Genomic DNA, 20,690 nt, shown 5'->3' with positions numbered 1-20,690 from the left:
GAACAAGTTTTGGGGGGAAAAAAGTGCTTTGTTATGCTAATATTCAATAATTCTAACACGAGCTTCTTGGAGACATTCTTGTAGCTTTATGCTCTCAGATGTGGAACAGGAGTAACACTGACTTTAAGTGCCCACACAGCCTGGGCTGAGGAAAGCTTCACCTCCCTGTCAGGAACCGGGGCAGCCTGGTATCTAAAAATCCCGTGAGTCAAAGCACCAACAACTGACCATGTTCACTCTTGACAAAGAACTAACTAGGGAGCAATTTCTCTCTGAAAAGTTGTGCCTCTGCCCTACACTGCATCACCTCTATGGGAAACATCTCACCAACTGGCTTCAGCATGCTGTGCTGTGGATCCAGTCCTTCAGTGAAGTCTCCTGGGTGTTTTGGAGGACCAATGTCATTAAATGTAAGACAGAATGGCTTTTTTCAGGAGTTTTGAGATTCTGAAACGTTTAGAATGTCCTACTCAAAATCTTAAAATTTAGAAACCACTATTATTATTGATTTCACTAGTATTGCTTTTGAAGGCACATTTTGCTCTTTTTACGGTTCATGCACTCCCCTTTATTTACAGGACATTGTGGCTTGCTTATTCAGGGCTGCACATCAGAGTTACTCCCCTACTAAGATCACTGACCCTGCTGGAGGAGGCGGGGGGGAGAGAAGGAGACAAATTTCCAAACCCATGAAGAAGTGATGATCATAAGGGCACTGAATGGCTTTCTGTTATCCCTTCTTAACATTCCTCTCTTCCTCCTCCCTTCCCAAGCAACCCAGGGCATTGCCAGATTTTCCAGTTTTGTTGCTGGAGATTAGAAGCAGAAATTCCTGCTCTTGGTTAAAGCTCTGGTAGTTCCACACTTTGTTTGTTACATCTTATGAATTAATCTGATTTTAAAAATTGGGATATCCAGGTTATTTATTCAAGTTTGGACAGTCAGGAGGCAAATGGATAAAATAATAATTTTGGGATCAGAGGGAAAAGAGAATAAGAGTAGAAAAGCTATGGACAACAGTGGAGTGGGTAGGAAGAAAAGAGTTATGCACACAGATAAAATAATACCTATTCCACACCCATGTAGCTACAAGGTTCTTGTCATGTGCTACATCACACTGGAAATTAATAATAATAAAGGTCTTAGAATCAACAGGGAAGAGAAAAAGATTACTAAAACTGTTGGTAAAGATCCTGAGGATTGTTCCGAGAGAGAAAGAATGTGCTGAGACTAACAAAAGATTGTTTGGAACAGGTGATGTTGAAGGTTTCATCAAGAAACAAAACCCACTCGTTTTCCCAGAGGTGTTTCATGGAGAATAAGTGAGCAGAGATGTGCCCACTGAGATGAAATGGCTGAATTATAACAATGCCTGAATTACAGAGCATCAGCTGAGAGTGCATTGAAGATTGGAACCACGGAAGAAAATGAATGGCTGAGATACTGGCTGGAGGGAATGAACTTCACTGTAAGTTACAGTATTGAAAATGCTGAGTGCTACCGTGGTGGACAGAAGAAAAGCACTGTTCTAGTATTTCAAGTGGATGTGGCAGAAATGGAATACATGAATTCAGTGAAAATAGCAAATCTGACTCGAACATCGCAGTGCCTGAAAAGGCAGCTTGTTCCTACATTCAGGGATCATATACTCTAGTTCAACTATCCTGGCTTCCCCTTTTTTTTGATATTTGTAATTTGGGAAGAAATTATAAGTGCTTCAATCTCCTCATTCAGTCCTGATAAGCGTCAGCCAGCTCCTACCCCTTTTAGTTCCCAGAAGACCAGCTTCTGATCCACTCTGTGGCTTGAGCTGAGTAGCCAAAAACTGTTCCTTGAGGTCTATTTTCCCTCACTTTGTATACACAACACTTCCAGTAGTATGTACTAAGTGGCAGAGGATATAAGCTTGTACCTATCTGAGAAAAAGAAATAGGTGGGTTGCTGTAAACATAGATATAAATGCAATAAAACTCATTTGTAGCAATGATGGTGCTTATGTAAAAGCTGGAAAAGCAGAACAGAGCTATTTCATTCCGTAGCAGTATGTAAACAACAGGGTATCTTAAGGAGTGGTAACAGCATTTACAATCGCATCTGACTTTAATTCAGCCAGAGCCCTCACACAGCAGCACCTGACTCCCCTAGAGCCAGGAACATCACCCACCCACAGAAACCACTTTGTTTTGACTTTCATTCCCTGTATTATTTCTGAAATCCCACCCACCTGCCACCCTGACAGCAAAAAGGGGGACCGCCCCCACATCCCTGGGGCTGGTATCTCCAGATGTGTTGCGGAGTACTATCAGCTCCCTAAGGGCTGATCACCCATACAGCATGTGTGGTCTTCACAGTCTAAAACTGCTGCTGCCTCATTGGCATGGAAGCTGGGGAAGCTCAACAGACAAAACCCATCTAAACAGCATCTAAATAGAATACTGTGCCAAAGCTATTTCAGAAGCGCCAGGATGTTGGTGGGTCTGTGTCTGTGTGTCTTGAGAAGCCTAGAACTTCTGTAATTTCATCTTCCCCCCACAAACTTTTCAGTCAGATTTTATTGCACTTTCCCTAGGCAACAGCAACATTTAAATTCCTGTCAGTAAAACCAGCTTCTTAGAAGAAGCTATTTTATAAGCATAGAACTCTTGCAAACACAGTCTTCCAATTGTAGATTGGGCTAATTCTTACTTTACTAAAATTATTCCTCCCTGGGAGCTTGCTTAAGCAAGGCCATGAACATCAGGCCTATATCATTGCTACTACGACTGTTAAAATAATTCTACTCTGCAGCTGGAACTCAAAGATTTGATGCCTCTGGCAGATCTCAGTAACAATCACTGAAATACCATCACTCCCAAATAAGCAGGCAGAAAGAAATAGGCCTGTTTCTATAGAGAACAAAAGTCTGTTTTCATATTTTTAATTGTTCTTTCGTGTTGCTTTTTGTTGTTGTTGTTGTTGTGTTTTGTTTTTGTTTGTTTGTGTTTTTCTTTTGTGAGGGCGGGGGGGGGGAGGAGAAAGACAACAGTCTTGTTATTTTACAAGGGTATTTCTTTTGTAAAAGAAGTCACCCAAATGAAGTCACAGATATTTCCAGCACGGAACACGTGTTACAATAGCATAATTAGCTACTTAGGACAAGAAAATCACTTTAATTTTCATCAAATGGATAGATGCATTATTTCTGTGCATTGTTTTGGTTGTTCAGACTAATTAAAAATGTATAAATATTTGCAGAATTTTGAATTCCAGTTTTGTTCTCCCATGTTTGCCTTTTTTGAATATACATTTCATATTTACAACACATACTATAAGCTCATAGCAGCTACTTCTTTAAGTGATAGATAACTGCTCTTCTTATTTCTGGTAATGTATTTCATGACAGTAATGAAGAATTGTACATTCTGCCTCAAGTTAAATGAATTTATATCTCCATCATTCAACATTACTCCATATTAAATGTCAGGTCAAAAAGGATTTGTAGAGTTAATGCTATTAAATAAAAAGTGCAGCTTTTTATTTACTACTATTTTGAATCCCTTATATTTCTATTTTCATAATTCCCTGAGTGGGAAAAAAAAATACTTTATTCTATTTTAGTATGTGGAATGTAAGGAAGTTTGGAGATTCTTCTCCCCATTATTCATTGACTAAATATATTCACCATAAAGAAGAGCAAATCGCCAAAGATGCATGGTAAACTACCCTTAGAAAAAAAAACTGCTGGCATTTATTACATCATCTGGATTACACAGGTGCGTATCCATCTTCTCCCATATTTGGAAAATAAGAAATACATTCTCCATTTGAATGCTTTTAACTTATTTACAGCGAGACCTGGAGACTTAATATTTATCATCGCAAAGTATAAAGCCAAATGTCCTTTTTCTTCAGGAGCACCAAAGATTAACAGATTAGAATGTTTTCCACATGTCCGTTTTACTGTCAAGAGAATATTAAAGAAGTTTTCCAGCTTCCGCAGCTCAGCCAGATGTCAATGGATCCCACAGTGAAGCAAAATTGGCAGAGTAGCCTTCTCATGACCCCAGCATTGTTTTATCAAGGATCACTTTAAAAGTATAAAGGGCCATTTCTTGCTGAGTTCTGTAATGTTTTTCAGCCCTTTTCCCCTGCAATTACACAAAAGTGCTGACTTTGTTGAACTACTGATACGCAGTAGTATTTCTTATGACTTCTCTCACACTGTGCTGTAATTGCTGTTTGTGTTGGCACAAGAAAAGTACCACGTCTTGTTTCCACTGTACATTTCCGGACTTTGGTTTCAGTAACATCAGTGTGGGATATTGTACTGGGCATATGTTTTGTTGTGTAAATATTAACTGGTAATTTACCCTGTCAATCTCCACAGTATGGCCTCTAATTACCAGAGGTTGAAGGGCTTCAGATGGACATTTTGTAGAATATTTACAATAGCTTCACTGCAGCTTTTTTTCCCCTCGCTGTTATCTGTGTTATGAAAACCACTGCAAGGAACAAAATAGACCACCACAGAAAAAATAAAAACAACAAACCAACATCAAACAAAATCCAACTATAAAAACAAATGTGTTCTTTTTTTTTTCCATCACGCCTAGGAAGGAAGATCTCAGGTAAGCAAAAGTTATAGCAAAATTTCAATGCAAGTTATGGTATAATAAATTAATAACTATTCTTGTTTTTTATTAAATATTTATTCCCTTCTAAATGTTTTGAAGAGAAAAAAAAAATTAAAAAAAAAAAGGATTTCCAGCAGTAAATTTGAGCTTTCTATTCATTCTCACTAAATAACCCCTGAACTTGCAAATAGCTATGCACATGCTTAATTTTAATCAAGACTCGGACAAATGTATTTAACAAATGGACCATCAAGGTCTTGCTGGAAAATACGGCTTCTACTGTAAAGATTCAGAACCAAGGACCAAACTCCTTTTAGGAGCTCCAGAATATGTTTTACTCATTCATCTGTGTAATTTCAAGGAAGTAGAACTTTCCATTTTGTTATAAAATGTGATGTCCTGAATAGGAATCCAGGATGGGATTAAACAGTTAATAATGACTGTAAAGTGACCAGATAAAATGTAATCAAATCAGGCATCATTTAAACATTATAGGAAAGAATTAACCTTTTTTTTTTTTCTTTTTTTTTCTTTTTTTTTTTTTTTAAGTAAAGTTTTCAGCATCATTTTCATCAAAATGCAGTAAACTTTAAAAGAGAGTGTGACAGTTTCTCAGCTCCTACTGTTCTGCTGTAAGTGGATCAGTTTTGTAAAATTCATCACATTGCATTATAATCTCTTATCATACCACAGTATTTCCAAAAGAATCTTGCTAATACATCAACTAATTGGTAGCATGAAGGTGGGCAACCGCAAACTGTAATCTACTTTCCACTATTTCTCCTTAAGCTGCATAAAGTCCTTTTCTTAAAAAAAAAAAAAAAATGTTGCAAATTGCTCAAGGAAAACAATTTTAATGTTAAAGCCAGAACAGAAAAAGCATTCAACTTAGCATCTTCTCTTTTGCTACAAATGCATGCTATATTGCCACATTAAGACTATTTCCACTCTGTTCATACAGTGAATTCTTAAGTGGAAAAGATCCATCAAAATAAAAATTCTTATATACTGGTATAACTCTTAGTGCGAGCAACATCTAACTATAAAGAACGCAGATCAGAGAAAAATCTTTCCTTCTATAATTGTTTACATTCTGCATTTGAAAGGACTTTACGTTAAGCAAATCACATCATTTGCCTCTGACAATGTGTCACTGTATAGTAGTTGCACTAGGCAACAAAGGAGAAAAGAATTAAATAAACAGGAAAATATGCAAGCTGTTAAAAATTATGGAACGTATCATCCATTTGTCTTTACAATGATCAAAAAGGCTTTGTTTTTGAAACCCTGGCTGTTTCAATTTGTACTGTAATATTTCAAATGAAAAAAAAATAGATATATGACAAATGAGTTGCTTCAGAAGAGTGGTTCAGCATTGCTTCTGGACAGCACAGAAGGGAAAGATGATTGTCATACTTTAAGTACTGCATCAGCTTTGGTTTCTGTCTTGACCAAAGAAGAGTCATCTTTGGCTCATTGCAGTTACGCAAGACAACCATTTGTTCTCATACAGCTATAAAGATCTACTGAACAAATGCTCTTACAGAGAATTTGGAACTTCACTATGTCTAATACCAGCATCCCTAGACTTTCTGCAGTTCAGTTTACTTTGAAAGCTTATTTAAAGCTGCCTGATGTGTCTCAACAATAGGAAGTAAATCTTTCTCCTTCATTGCCTGCTGGATCACAACATAATTGGTTCTGAGAAGCCATAAACATGCAAAAAATGGCTAGAGGTTTAGTTACACCCCCTCAGCACAGCTGTCTGTAGAGCTGCCCAAAAAGGAAGTAAGCATCATGCTGTAAACACTGCACTTCCCTGCTGGAGACACAGAGATTTGGGACCCAGTTGCAGTTATTTCCCATGGCTGCTCCTGCCATGGCAAACTAGTCTGACCCTACCATATTCATAAACAATGTAAGTTAATACCATTTTCAAGTGAGTAGCACTGTAGCAATACTGTCCTTATTTTACACTTACTGTTAAGCCTAAAAAAAACTCACAAAAAACATCTACTTCAGGAGAAAAAGGAAGAGAGAATCATTCTGACAGGGTGGAAAAATACACAAGCTTAAAAACCATTTATTTTCTTCTAGCAGATTTATACAGAGTCACAGCCCGATTAAAGTGTAAGATGATTTTAGGGGGAATTTCTAAAAACAAGTGAAGAAGCTCTTGTAATTTTTTAAATTTTTATTTATTTTTTTAATGCCATGACAAAATATTCTTACACACACACTTAAAATAAATGCATCCTAACTAAACCTCTGATTTTCTCTTCAGAACTGTTTCTAAGTTGTGTTGAAATACTATATGGTATTACCGTCATTGTACAACATAGCTTTTCAGTGTACAGCATGTAAGCTCAAAACAAATACCACAGTCCATTCAAAGGGAGACTATCTTAAAACATAAAGGTCAGTGCACAGCTACTGGCATATTAAGATGTTCTAGATCAAAAAGTACATATCCTAGAATCGTAAGTGCATCTTAATCATGGAAGGAAGTAAGTTGTCTATTAACATAAATTGTTAATCAAGAATATGCTTCACATGACTTTCTTAAATACTGACATTAATTTGGTCGTGTACTTCAATTAGAAATTTAATTTAAATTGGCATATTGGAAGTATCAGCTATAAAGATTGGCTAGCATCTTCCCTACTCAGATCCTATGGTACACTACTTACAGCTTTGCAATTTTTACTAATTGAGATGAAATCCTGTGGGATGGATGTCTGCCCTGAAATACACTCCTTTGGAAAAAACCAGCCAAAATAGATCAGTTTTTCAAAACAATGATGATAGCCTCCTGAAGAGCTCCTGTTTGGTGTCTTGAATCAAGGACATGTAATGTGGGAACTCCCACCTTCACCACCAACATACAGTGTATGTACAAACATACATACACAGTGTACAGGCGTGCGATGAAGACTCTTGTCAGGGGGTAGTGAAAATCTCCACAGACTCCAGTAGCACAAAGCACAGCCAGGGTTGACCAGAACTTGGAAACCTCAGTAATGGGGACAGCCAGTGGCTTTTACCACTAGGAACGACGGCAAAACCTCTCTTTCCTGCCGTTAACATAACTTGTGCTCTCTGGTTGCTACATACTGGACCAGTAAAGTAAACTGTGTAAGGGAAGACTCCCAAGTAGTAGAAATCAATTGAACACTGCGCATAATTATTCCCGTAAGCCTTGGCACAGCTTCAGCCTTGGCCATGTAGTATTTCAACAAACCATTTCTGGCACATTTTGGGAACTAGCACCAATTAGAGATCACCCTTATTTGGCAGTTTTGAGGTGACTGCATTGATTTGGGAGGCAGCAATTTGATTTCATGGATGCAACTTTTCATATTGACCAGCCTCAATACTAGAGAAGCCTAGGGACAGGTAATTTACGAGCACAGATGTAGCCAGTTTTGACATTTCACTGAACCTAGGCAGCAAAAGAGAGGTGACTGATTCAAATGGAGTTAAGGCAAAAATGAATACAGTATGGGAAATAGTATGAAATAAGTAAATAAGGGAAAAAATTATACCGCTAGAATTGGAGGATAATCAGACTGGGAACACAAAAAATAGCAATACAGCAATTCTACAATTGCTACACCTATTACTACATATAGGCTGACACCTAAAATTAACATGACAGCTGACAAAACAGAAATTGATAAAGAAATGCATGTTGTGGGAGGCATTCTGAGTGTAGAGAATGGAACTTGCTAGACAACATGGAGCAGATCTAGGATGAGTCAGCTGGGCAAAGTACTTGTGTGTGGAAATCCCATTTTATGTGTTGTAGAAGGTGTGTATAGATAAGTATGACATCATAAAACCAAAAGGGATAGATAATAGCTGTGGAGAATGAGAGAGTGTCTAAATGAGACACATACACAGAAAAACACCTTCAAATCAAATGAGTGATCAGGTGCTGGAACAGTTCACCCAGAAATGTGGTGAATGCCCCATCCCTGGAAGTGTTTTTAGACCAGGGTGAATGGGGGCCTGGGCAATCTGATCTGATCTAGTACTTGATCTAGTGGTTAGCAACCCTGCACGCGGTAGTGGGGTTGGAACTTGATGATCCTTGAGGTCCCTTCCAACTCAAATCATTCTATGATTCTATGAAAAGTCCACATTTTTGAATCCAGATAATCTAGATTTTCAGACAATGCATCAAAAGCTGTTTGAAAATAGTTCAGTTTTGGTTTGTTATGGGCATCCATCTTGACAAACTTACAGCCAGCCATGTATGTCTTATGTAAAATAAAAGAGGGGGGAAGAAGGGCGGGGGGGGGGAAGCAAGGAGGGGAAAAAAAAAACAACGAAGTACTACCTTTTTATGCTTTCAATCCAGTTGAGGCACCATAGAAAAACTGCATGGGGAATTTGACACCGTGTGCCCTCACTACATTTTTTATGCATGCTACAGATTAGTGACTTCAGTTTTCTAGTGCTATATTTTCACAACTCCTAAAAGCACTAAATATTTATTTTAAACTGGGCTTAGCATTTTGAAAACTATTTTATACTAATTTGTTCTATAAACACCTGAAAACCTTTTCTGAAAAGCCTTCTTACATTTCCAGCATTTGGAAGTAATTTGTTTCTATTCCAAAAAAATGAATGTCTGTCTCTAACAGAAAGAGCTGGATTATTGCCCAGTCCACTTCAGAACTGGATGATGCTGACTCCCATCCATTTAAATAGTCAAGTTAAACAAGACACAGTTGGGATGATAGAAGGAGGTCTGTGAGAAGACTATTGCTCTGGCTATGTGGACTTACCACTACAAAACAATGGCTAGGAAAATAGTGAAAGAGAGGAGAAAATTAATGTTAAGTGCCAGGGAAAATATTATGATTAGATGATGTAGCAACACGGTATCTGCTCATATCATTTTCCCTTCTTGTCAGTGAGTTGCCAGCAGTATATTTACCCAGTCAAGCTCTGAGGGAGACAAAGAATGGTAAAAAAAAAAAAAAAGAAAAGAAAAGAAAAGAAAAAAAATGGGAATTACAAAGGAGAACAGAGGTAGACAATAACATCCTGTATGGAGCACTGTCCTCAGAAGGGCTTTTAATCTGTGGGTTAAGTACCTACATCATGTACTGTGCTACCTTGTGAAAGCCTTATTTGCAAGCACAATTTTCCAAACTTATTATCAACTGGCAAAAGGTGAAATAAGACAGAATTGTCTACTTGTACTTTACTGACTTCAATTACTTTCCATTTTACAATACTCCAGATATGGCAAGTAAAGAATGATGCAGTAGAACAGCAACTGATGAAGATGTAAGAATCATTTACAGTAAGCTATCTGAATCTGCTTATTTTCACATTCATATAAGTGTTTTCACTTCTATGGAGGAGAAAGATGATCAGTTATGGTAGCAATGCCATATTTCAGGTACTGGTCAATCAAAACAGAATGGTCTTAATGGTTCTGGATTTAATGGATCAGAAAATTATCAACAAAGCTGAAACTAGAACATATCACTGCCACTGAAAAATGAAATGTGCAACTGAACATCACTTACAGCATGGAAAACTCAGAAATGAAAGCATTCGAGTGGAGATTCCAAAAACTACATTAAAACAGCATTCTAAGAAAAAGGTCTATGTAGGCAAGCACAGAAAAAAACTAGGAAAGACAACATTTTTGGGACAAACTCATTCCTCCTATAAATCCACAGCTTCAGTGCTATTAGTAAATATTTTTTTTGCCTTTAAGATTAAAAAAAAGTGCTTAAACCACTTCAGATTTTATTTTTCTCGTACTACAGTGATTTCTCTGTTCATATTCCACTTAGATCTAGAGTGACAAATCCATACGAACTTGCAGAGACATACAGAAACACACATGAATTTGCATGAGAAATTCAGTTTAAACACTATTTAAAAATGGTTTAAAAGTTAGTTGAGGCTTGATTTTAAGCCAAAGGGAAGTAGTATATACTGTTCCAAGTCAGTGCTAGTGAGAAAAATTGGAAATGAGAATAATCTATTTTTGATGAAGGATCTCTTTGTCCGATTAGTATCCTGAAACAGAGAGAGTTGAGGTTTGCTGGTTCAGTAACTAGGGTTGAAAGCTTCTGAAATTCAATCATCATATTAAAAGCAGCTAGAATAATGAAAACTTCTATTATTTGATAATCACTTACAATATACTAAGAAGCCATATATGCTACCTATTGGAAAATGTATATTTTTCACCTTGCAACTTTGGCTGCTATTTTGGTAAATAATAACATATTATTCCCATTACTATCTCAAGAAGTGTGAAACTAAAAGGTTTGAAAACCAAAAATCATGAAGCAGTGTCCACTTTTGAACTTTTTTCTTTCCTTGAAATAGTGTAACAGCTGCAATATTAGCAGTGAAGAATTTATTTGTTAACTATAGGGCTATCAAGCTTTTCTGAAGCACAGAAGGAAAGGTCAGAAACATCCAGACCTTCAGAAAATGCATACTATGCACATCCTGCTAAAGGCAGCGGAAAGCAATAAAAACAGAGCTGCTCTTTCTTTTGTACTGATCTGAGTAAAGAGCAGGAGTGGGACTGTCTGTTTATTCTCTTTCTTTTTTATTTCATTGAAATTACAGGCAACAATATAAAACCAGTATATTTATGAAGAAAAAGACACAAAAAGAAAAAGAACAGAGAAAACACTGGAAAATCTCTCTTGGATTTTCAGTATGAACACTTAAGTTTTCATTTTCTTCCCATATGTAAGTCTGATATACTCATTTCTGCAGTATGTTTTTTCACTTGCAAAAGTAACTAGCTGACTGCGCTTAGTAGTGTGATATTATTTGATATAATGCAATTGTTTTCCTACTTTCCTCAAGTGCGTACTCTCCTAAGTTTTCTTAACAGAAACACCACAATCTGGTATCTCTTCACAGTTCACCTGCCATTTTTCTCTCATTTATCTGTTTTCAAACACAGATTTGCTCACTTCTTTTTTGTTAGTTTTCATTCTTGAGCAATTTTACTCACTCTTTTCTTTCTTAATGTATATTTTTCAGATTAAATGTGAACTTTTAAATTACCAGCTATACCTGTGTTTCATGCTGTTTCTGGTGGGAAAAATGAACAAAAGGAATAATAAAAACACAAGCTGACATTTTCTAAATAATTTTGGGTTATTGTTAATGGCTTTATTAGGACACTGGCAAATAGGTCAAAAGTATCCCTTGCACTTCAAACCCTGAAGATACCTTTTTAAGTACCTAGGACTAAATAGCTCCCAGAGAAATCCAAAACTAGAAAGCTCCAGAAAGACTTCTTTTTTTTAAAGGGAGAGGCTTGCTGTAAAAAATAAATAAGTAAAAAAATTATCTTACCAAAGAATAATGTTTTTTTCCTATTCTCCTCCTTTTGATCTTCTTCCTTTTGCACATTTTAGAGTATTAGACAGATTTACACACACAATTTGTGCTAGCTACCCTACAATAACAGGAGTCTAAAACTTCTAAATTTAAGTCTAGAAATTTTAATTTCTGTATATCTTAGACCAATTGCCTTTCAGAACACTATGAAACTAAGAACTGCTTATTTAATCAGGCCAGTACTTCCACATCTCTGCTGATGGGTGCTTTCCAGATTGAAGAAATTCTGTTTTATAACTCCATTTGTTTCATGCCATTTAGTCAACTTTCCGCTTATTACATCTCCACGCCTTAATATTAACTTCCAGTACAGAACACTGTAAATTGTTTTCTGACAAATCAAAGCATATGATGGCCACTGTGTTTCCTTTGTCTCCTTTGGCAGTGTTTGCCTCAAAGAATTCCAGCAAAATACTGAAGCATGACCAGCCCTTCCTGAATCCCATTCTCAGTCAAGCTGTGCTTTTTCTAATGTTTCCCTATCTGAACCTTGAAATTACTTTCTGGAGCTCTCTGTTAAGTCTTCTGCAGTATCCTAGCATACCTTACCTTCATCTGTAAACAGCAGAATAAAGTAAACTCACGAGGTCTGCTGAAACCCCAGCAATTCTATGCATTTCTCAAATTAAAAACACAATGTTAATACTTTTCAAAATCTCAAAACACACAAGTGTTTCATATGGTAAGCCCTTCCCACCCCCACACTGCATTGAATAAATTCTTCAGACTACCAGTCTGTGCAGGAGAAAGGAAATGGTGTGTTACTAGACTCAGATGATTTGAATGTGCGTGTATGTATTTTGATCATTTGCCCACTCACACACCTTAGCTTTTCAAATATCAAAATTATATTCTATTTGAAAAAAGCTTCTATGCCACAATTTAATTATTTTGAAATCTGCATTTCATAATAATAATTTTAATTTTCTGATGATCCTCCTTCTAGCATCTTACACACATAAAAAAAGAGAGAGATGAGCCTTATTTTCATTTCATGAATGAAAAACCAAAGACAACTGATATGCACAGTCACATGCCAACTCAGGAAAAGATAAGCCATGGTTTTATGTTTTCTGCCTCCTGTGCCTCATTTACTCCATATAACAATACCACCCCATTGGCTTAAAAATAAATTGTATTTAGCATACTGTTGAAACATTAAGTAAACTATTAAAAATGAGTTTAGATGTAATTCGTTTCACTGCAATGCAATGGGCATCCCAGTACATGGCAAAACAAAATCCTAATGGTATCGAATGTACTGCTCAATCAAGAACTTCAGCAGTCCACCACATAAAAGTTAATCTCCTCCATTACTATTTATTTAAAAAAAAAAAAGAAGTATATTTTGACTTGTTTATCAATAGGCAAATAAGGCCAGACTGCCTTCTACAGATAGTAAACTCATATTCACTGTTCCACGAAAAATTCCTAGTTCAAGTCTAACACAATGCCTACGTGCAAGGCTCAGTGTTATCAATGTTGGTTTACCTGTCTTCTCTATCCTTCAACAGAAGGGTCAGTTTATGCTCCTACACGATAAATCTGAATGATTGTGCATGGTAAGGAATTTAAAAGACAGCGTTTCTTAAAAAAAGAAAAAAAGGATTATTTTTTTCTTTCCATACACCATTTTGCATGTCCAGTATTGGGTCACTAATAAGGAAGACAATATGAGAGATGCAGATATATTGCATATTTATAGTACTACCACAATTGTGGCCTACGGTCATTAGGAAGAAGTACAATTCTCTGTGACAAATATAAGGCCCAGGAATCAATGGAGATTTTATGCTTTTTTTCAAGGCTTGTGCACACACAACACTGTGCTCTCTGTTTTAGTGACAGAATTTAGATATTGGTCAAAACCCGACTGCAGGCAGATAAAAGCAATCCCAAATTTCAGCAGTCTCAAATGGTGAATGTTTATATCAGCACATAAAGAAGTGTGCATGCCTGAATGAATGATGCTTTGAGTTAATCATGCTTTCTTTGCTCTTTTACAGGCTTTCTTCTGCTTTTTTGTTGCTGTTCCATTTTTTAGAAAAGCAGGGAACTGAGAGTCTTTCAGTTTTATTGTTGGTGTTTTACTTCACATTCTCGCCGCTCTCTGCTAATACAGCAGTTTGCAATAGAGCTCATCTAGTTTTAAAATCACTGTTAATTTTGTGACTCTGCCCAAGCCGCCATCCAAAAACTCAGAACCCAGCTATGCCTTTCCATCATAATGAAGAAAAAAGGGGGATTTCACTATAAATTCCAGTTCCTTTTAACTTTGTGTCTTTTCAGAAATGAATTACAAAGAAGAAAGGACATAAAGCTCATGAAAACTAAACCAGTAAAATATGCTTATAACATTTTACATAATAAGGTTTCTTAAAATTATACTTCAGACATTAATTCTGCTGCTTCTTGTAAAATCAAGAACACTAAGACAGCATACACACTATTATACATAAATCATAAAATTATTCACATTTCATGAAAAAGTAAAAATGTAATAAATTTCCAAAGGAAACCCTAAACAATTGAACATCTATAAAATACAAATATACATGCCTCCTTCCCTTTCAGCCTTCCTCTACCACTACTGATACCTCCATGATAATCTATCATTATTTCCTCTTTATTAATTTTCCATTTTATTCAGCTACTCTAATTTGTACAGCTCCCAGCTGCACATAACAGTCATTTACTAGGGCACATTAGCATGAGTGCTGCATTCTTTACTATCCATCTGTTATAATCAGGAAGGTCAATGTGATGGAAAGGTAATAGGGAGTGCAGTAGCAAAGGGACTAGCGTAAATACAATGGTGTTACAAAAGGAAAGTGCTCACTTGCCTCCAAATAACAAGGCTTGCAGAGAAAACTCAACAAGAATGGGATCTCCAATCAGGGATCCTTCCCTAGTGGCAGTCAGCCCTTAAATGGGGTCTAAGAGAGGTGCAGCCAGGCTTTACCCCTTCCAGTCACACAGCTCAATTGCCTTCACCTGTGCTCCCAGTGCTGACAGGGTCCTTTCCCCAGGTACTCAATCAGTGGTTCAGGCTATGACTCAACAGTTACCATACACCATCTAATAGAATTATTTGGTAAAAAAACTGGTTAAAAATAAAAAATGCAAGAATTGACTGCAGGATACAAATACTAATCAAATTTTCTAGTAAAGAAATATTCTTACAGATGACATACGTAGTTGGAAATTCATCATTATGCATATATTCGTTAGGTCAATTAGTTCCAGAAATAGTGGACTAAGTACTTAACAGGAATTTCAAGTTAAGTAAATGTGGCTAAAGTTGGTTGGGTGCTTAAGAGAGTTATTTTAGTTCAAAATCTTGATATTCCTCTGCCACATACATCAGTGCCTCAAACTGTTTTTTTTTTTTTGTACCCTCTTAAACATAGTGAAGTTCTCAGTGCAGTACTGTAAGCACTTTGTGTGCAACCAGACACAAGGAAATGTATTCTGTATTTAACTTAATAGCAGTATCTCGCTTCTTCAATAAACAAGGCCACCAGCTAAGCTCCAAGATCACATGATACGTGCTAACTCACACAACCGCTGTATTGCCCAACTCATCACTAGCTGTCACTCAAATCTACCTTTAAAGCAGAAGACACCGGTTCCTGTCTCTCCCCTAAATACCTGACAGTCTCAGGTAGCAGTGCCAAGGACAGTCTGCTCCTCAAAGGATGGCAAATCAGGAGCCAAGAGTCACAGCTAGGCTGGCAGCAGAATTAATCTCACCAAAAAGGAGCCAGAAGCTGAGTCATTAGTTCATACAGTAATCCAGTGATGAGCCAGGTTCAAAGATAAGCCAGTGGGTGATGATGAGGCTAAGAATCAAGATAAAAGAATGGTTGCAAGCACAGATGCAGCTCTGCTGCAGGGAAACTCATGAGGGGACAAAGCGCAAGGTTTCAGGTTTAAAGTCACCCTTAGGTAAAGGAAGGGGAGTTCCAACAGGAGCATCTTAGGAGCAATTTCTTGGCAAGACCCTATCTTAATGGTGAGCTGGTTCTAACAAGCAGCTAAATGGACCACCAGTCAGGGAAGCTAATCAGTCAGGAAAAGCAAATCTTGTGATGGGGGAGGTGGGGGGGAAAGAAAAAAAAAGGGGTCAGGCACATCCAGGAGATGGTCCAGGTTAGAAAATTCATCTCACCTAAGGCTTCAAATGCAAGCCCTTAAGAATTGTGTAAAGGGGAATTTAAAACACAATCCTTTTTTCAGTTGCCAAACTAAGGCTCTCCCATTTCAAGCTGCTGGCAGTTGTGAACTCTGTTACTGCAACATAAGGATCCTTGTGAATTAATACACCATGACCTTCAGCATCTTTGTTCCTGGTTCTGGCACTTAAAACTTATCCATATCAACACTGCTTGCCTTTGTGTGAATGCAGCCCTCATTCCATATGTAAACTTGAGCATAAAAACATGTAAGTTGGTTAATCTCTTCAGTGTGTAAAAAGGGATCTAGAATCCACTTAAGTTATGAAGGGAAGAGTTCAGCAGCCAACCACTCTACTTTGTTGGTTCTGCTATTTTTAAAGAAATTAATTTTTAAAATTCAAGGACCTTAAAGATATTAATGAGATACTACCATTTTTTTTTTCTTTTCCATCTCTATAAGTAATGAGAAACGCTGTATTCACAAATCTGAAATTAAGACTCAAAAGCTTAATTATAGACTTCCTAGATTATGTTTCTGGTACTAACATATGCATTTCATTTCAGAGTTCCTATTTGCTTGAAAAAGAAATCACTAATGAAAAATAATAAATTTGACTAATTGTCAAACTCATTTTGTATTCTAGTAAGGTAGAAATATTACACACAGTATAATAAATCAGCTCCTTGCAAGTCATCAGAATTTCACACTCGCTTTTTCAAAATTAGGACTTGATCCCAGTAGTGTAGGGATCAGATCATATCAATGAATTAAGATAGTAATTTGAATTTGACAAAACAGTGAGATCACCATGCAGTTGTTTAATTCACTGAGGTAACACTGCAGGGCAAAACTCCCTCTTACCTGTTAGCATATTCTTTTCTCATGTTAAAGTATGTGCTACAAAAACAGTCAAAGCTATTTCTGGCACAAGCTATTAAAAGAAAACAGAGTTTTGTACTATTTCCATTAAAAAACTTCTTCTTTCTTACCCATTCCACAAATGCTACAGGAGTCAATTATCAAGGTAACTCAAATCTCCTGAGATAAATGGTCTACCTTTTTGGGACCTCTCCAGCACAGAAGTTTCCTGACCATTCTTTTTAGTCTTCCTTGGAGGTCTGTAACAATTTTCTATAGATGTTTTATTACTTCTTTTAGCCCCATTTTGTATTTGTCACATTAGCTAGCCCACATATGCAATTTAACTCAACATACCACAACTTCTAATTAAATCATCACATCATTTCTTGTCCTCCAAACCTGCCTCCTCATTTAATTTTGTATTTTGGTGTTTTAATATTAAGCCAGCTAACCAAGAGAGCCAGTCACCTCTGTTTAATGTTTTGTTCTGAAACATCACTTCATGTTTTTCACATTTTACATAGATTCTTTTCATAAAAGTGAATCTCCTTTCTTTTCTTTAATGTAATGCTTTCTACCCATATTATTCACTTCAGCAACTTAAAAAATTACTTATCCCCTAAAAGTTGGCTAATCTCTCTTCCATCTTTCACTACCTACCCTTTTGCTAAAACAACACACATAAAACTGAATACTAGAATTACAAGGCTACTTCCCTGCTAATTTCTTATACAGATACGGTCTGTCAGTTCTAGATGACTTTGGACCAGCCCCAAACAAAAGAAAATATTCTGGGTAGTATAATCCTGTACAGGACAATGTGATCTGTATAAAAAATCACTTACTGAATCACCAGCACCTCTTTCCACTCCGAGGAGATCTCCCATCGAAGTAATGCCTGAATTAGTGTAGAGTGATTTGTGGCTTTCCAGCTGTCAGTCATTAATTCTTAGGAAACACAATATACAATGCAATAGTACTCAATTGGAGGTTGTAGTTTGCACTGTAATTTACCTACTGAATATTCTTGAAAACTGTTTTCAAGCAATAATTGCAGCCCGTTATTTCTATAACCCCTCAATCACATTTCACTCTTGATGAAATACTGTGTCTGTCACACAAACCCATAAAGCAAGCAGAGTAAGGAATTCCATCTATGGGAATCTGGTCTATGAAACAAATTACTGAGTTGAAGTCAACAGTTTTGCTCCAGTACTTTAAGTTGCCCATTCATGTCTCTTTGGCAGAAAAGAAAACACAGACAAACACAGCAGCAGGGACTAAAAAGTGACTTGGAATTCTAATCCACCTTTGGCATCTATAATCCAACTGACCAGCCACAGTTGCCCTGTTTTAGAAATAACACCGAATAGCTATAATTCACTGCTAGCTGCCCCATCTCTTCGAACAAAGCCATTACTTAGAGCCAGTGCTAGGCCACAGAGGCAGGATGTGTTGTGACATTCCAGACCCATTTGAGTATCCAAGAGTCTGGGGACTTACGTTTAGGCCAAGCCAAGGAGCTGCTTGCATAAATCCAGCCAGGGAGACTGTGTAATGCCTGCTTCATCAAGAAATTTTGGCAAAACCTATGACAAGCTCAGTTCAGCCAAAAACACAGCACCTTTAGGCATGCATTGTAGCAGAACTTGAGCACATAAGGAAGTTTGCTGTTGGAAGCTTAGGCACCCCTGGCTTCCCAGAAATCATAGAAAGCTGCCTAGGGATTTTTTTCAGGTCTATTGCTTTCTTGAATTTACATGTTTAACAGCCTAAACTGCACGTTAGCAACCTAAGATGATTTTTCCCATTTAACTCTTCCAGAGTTAAGATGTAAACAAAAAGATAGCAGCATGATATAAACATGAGTATCACAACAAATATCAGGGGTAACAAAGCGTAATCATAGCTCAGTGTTTAGTAGGCACCATGACAGCAATTATTTTAAGGAAGGATCTGAATACAATCCTTCAAGCATTTTTATGGCAAACTACTCCCATACTCAGGGGTTTTCATGCTTTTAGCTATTACATCTGCAACTGAAGCTAACTGTGAAATTGGCAATTTATTTATCCCATGGCACGTACATACACATATTTGCAACAGTAAAAGTGAGTAAGGGTCAATAATGAATACTATAGTAATAGCAATACACTGTAAGTAAAAGTTAGAACCGTTTTTAATCAGATTTTGTCATTCAGCACTTAATCAAGTACCTACAGATATTCTAATGCTGACTGAAACACTTGTGTGTTCTCTCTTGTTGCTTTTATCACTAACACTGTTAATAAGATGCTGTTATTTTCTAAATGAAATGATAAGAGCGGTGCCAAAGCAAAAAGACAGGACAAAGAAAAGTTGACCTTAAAAGTAACATCATGAAATGTAAGGAAGCAGAAAGTGTCATTCAGTATAAAACAGAACAATACTGTTTCTAGTTAACGATGCATGTATCTGTGAAAGTATTATTCATTAAGATGCTATCATTACAAAAACTCCATTAGAATTTGTAGTCTATTTTTTGAATTGTGTTAAATTATTAATAAAAAATAAATAAATAAAATAAAATACAACCACCAAACACCATAAACACAAAGTGTAAAATATCTTTTATCAGAGTTAAGTATTCCTGATAATTTACCCATGAATTTGAAATAACATTAACATGGTACAAAGTTGTTTGAAAGATGAAATTCATAAATATAAAAGCATATGGAAGGTGTGTTAATAGTGGAAAAAATTATCTATACAATTCTATGTATGTGATTTCAATAACTGAGGCCTATCAACCTGAAATCTAAATGTAATAATGTATTATTCTATTTTATATTTAGACACATCTGTAAAGCAGAGATTTTAGTTTAGTTAACAATGAATGTACAAATGTTCCTTGGAAAAGTGGAATCCGAGACATCAGAATAAAAAGTATTTTACCTCCCTCATTCATGCAACATAAATGGAATATATTAATCATCAAGGTTTCTTAGTGTTTTTGTATAGAATTAAAGATAAGAAGTAGATCGGAATCCAGAACTGACTACTTTCTATTTCATGCAAGATTGCAGAATATTTTTGACATTTTCTTATTAAAAAAAAAAAAAAAAGCAGTAATTTTTTTTACAATTGTGCTTTTTTCTTTGTTTGTTGCTTTTCAAAAACAGTGGCATTATTTTTCTTTTTACACAGCCCAGGATATGGCTGGCTCGACATGAACCAGCAATGTGCCCTTTCTGCGCAGAAAGCCAACCATATTCTGGGCTGCACCAAAAGAAGCATGGCCAGCAGGTCAGGGAGGTGACCCTCCCCTTCTACTCTGCACTGGCAATGCCTCACCTGGAGTATTACATCCAGATGTGGAGTCCTCAGCACAGGAGAGATATGGACCTGTTGGAGCACATCCAGAGGAGGGCCACAGAAATGATTCAAGGGATGGAACAGCTCTCCTGTGAGGACAGGCTGAGAGAGCTGGGGCTGTTTAGCCTGGAGAAGAGAGGGAGACCTGATAGTGGCCTTTCAGTATCTAAAGAGGAGCTACAAGAAAGAAGGAGACAGACTCTTTAGCAGGGTCTGTGGTAATAGGACATAAGAAAATGGCTTCAAACCAAAAGGGGCAAATTTAGGTTGGATATAAGGAAA

The 20,690-nt window shown here is 36.7% G+C and overlaps 1 protein-coding gene across 2 annotated transcripts in view; it reads right to left on the bottom strand.

Annotated features, from left to right (window-relative positions):
- The window catches only part of HMGCLL1 (3-hydroxymethyl-3-methylglutaryl-CoA lyase like 1), a 71,429-nt gene that overhangs the window by 10,876 nt on the left and 39,863 nt on the right, over positions 1 to 20,690 (bottom strand). The window lies entirely within an intron of this gene.

The sequence above is a fragment of the Coturnix japonica genome, chromosome 3 (assembly GCF_001577835.2).
Source record: "Coturnix japonica isolate 7356 chromosome 3, Coturnix japonica 2.1, whole genome shotgun sequence".
NCBI lineage: Eukaryota > Metazoa > Chordata > Aves > Galliformes > Phasianidae > Coturnix > Coturnix japonica.
The sequence above is the reverse complement of the archived record's forward strand: the minus strand, read 5'-3'. Positions and strand labels throughout refer to the sequence as shown.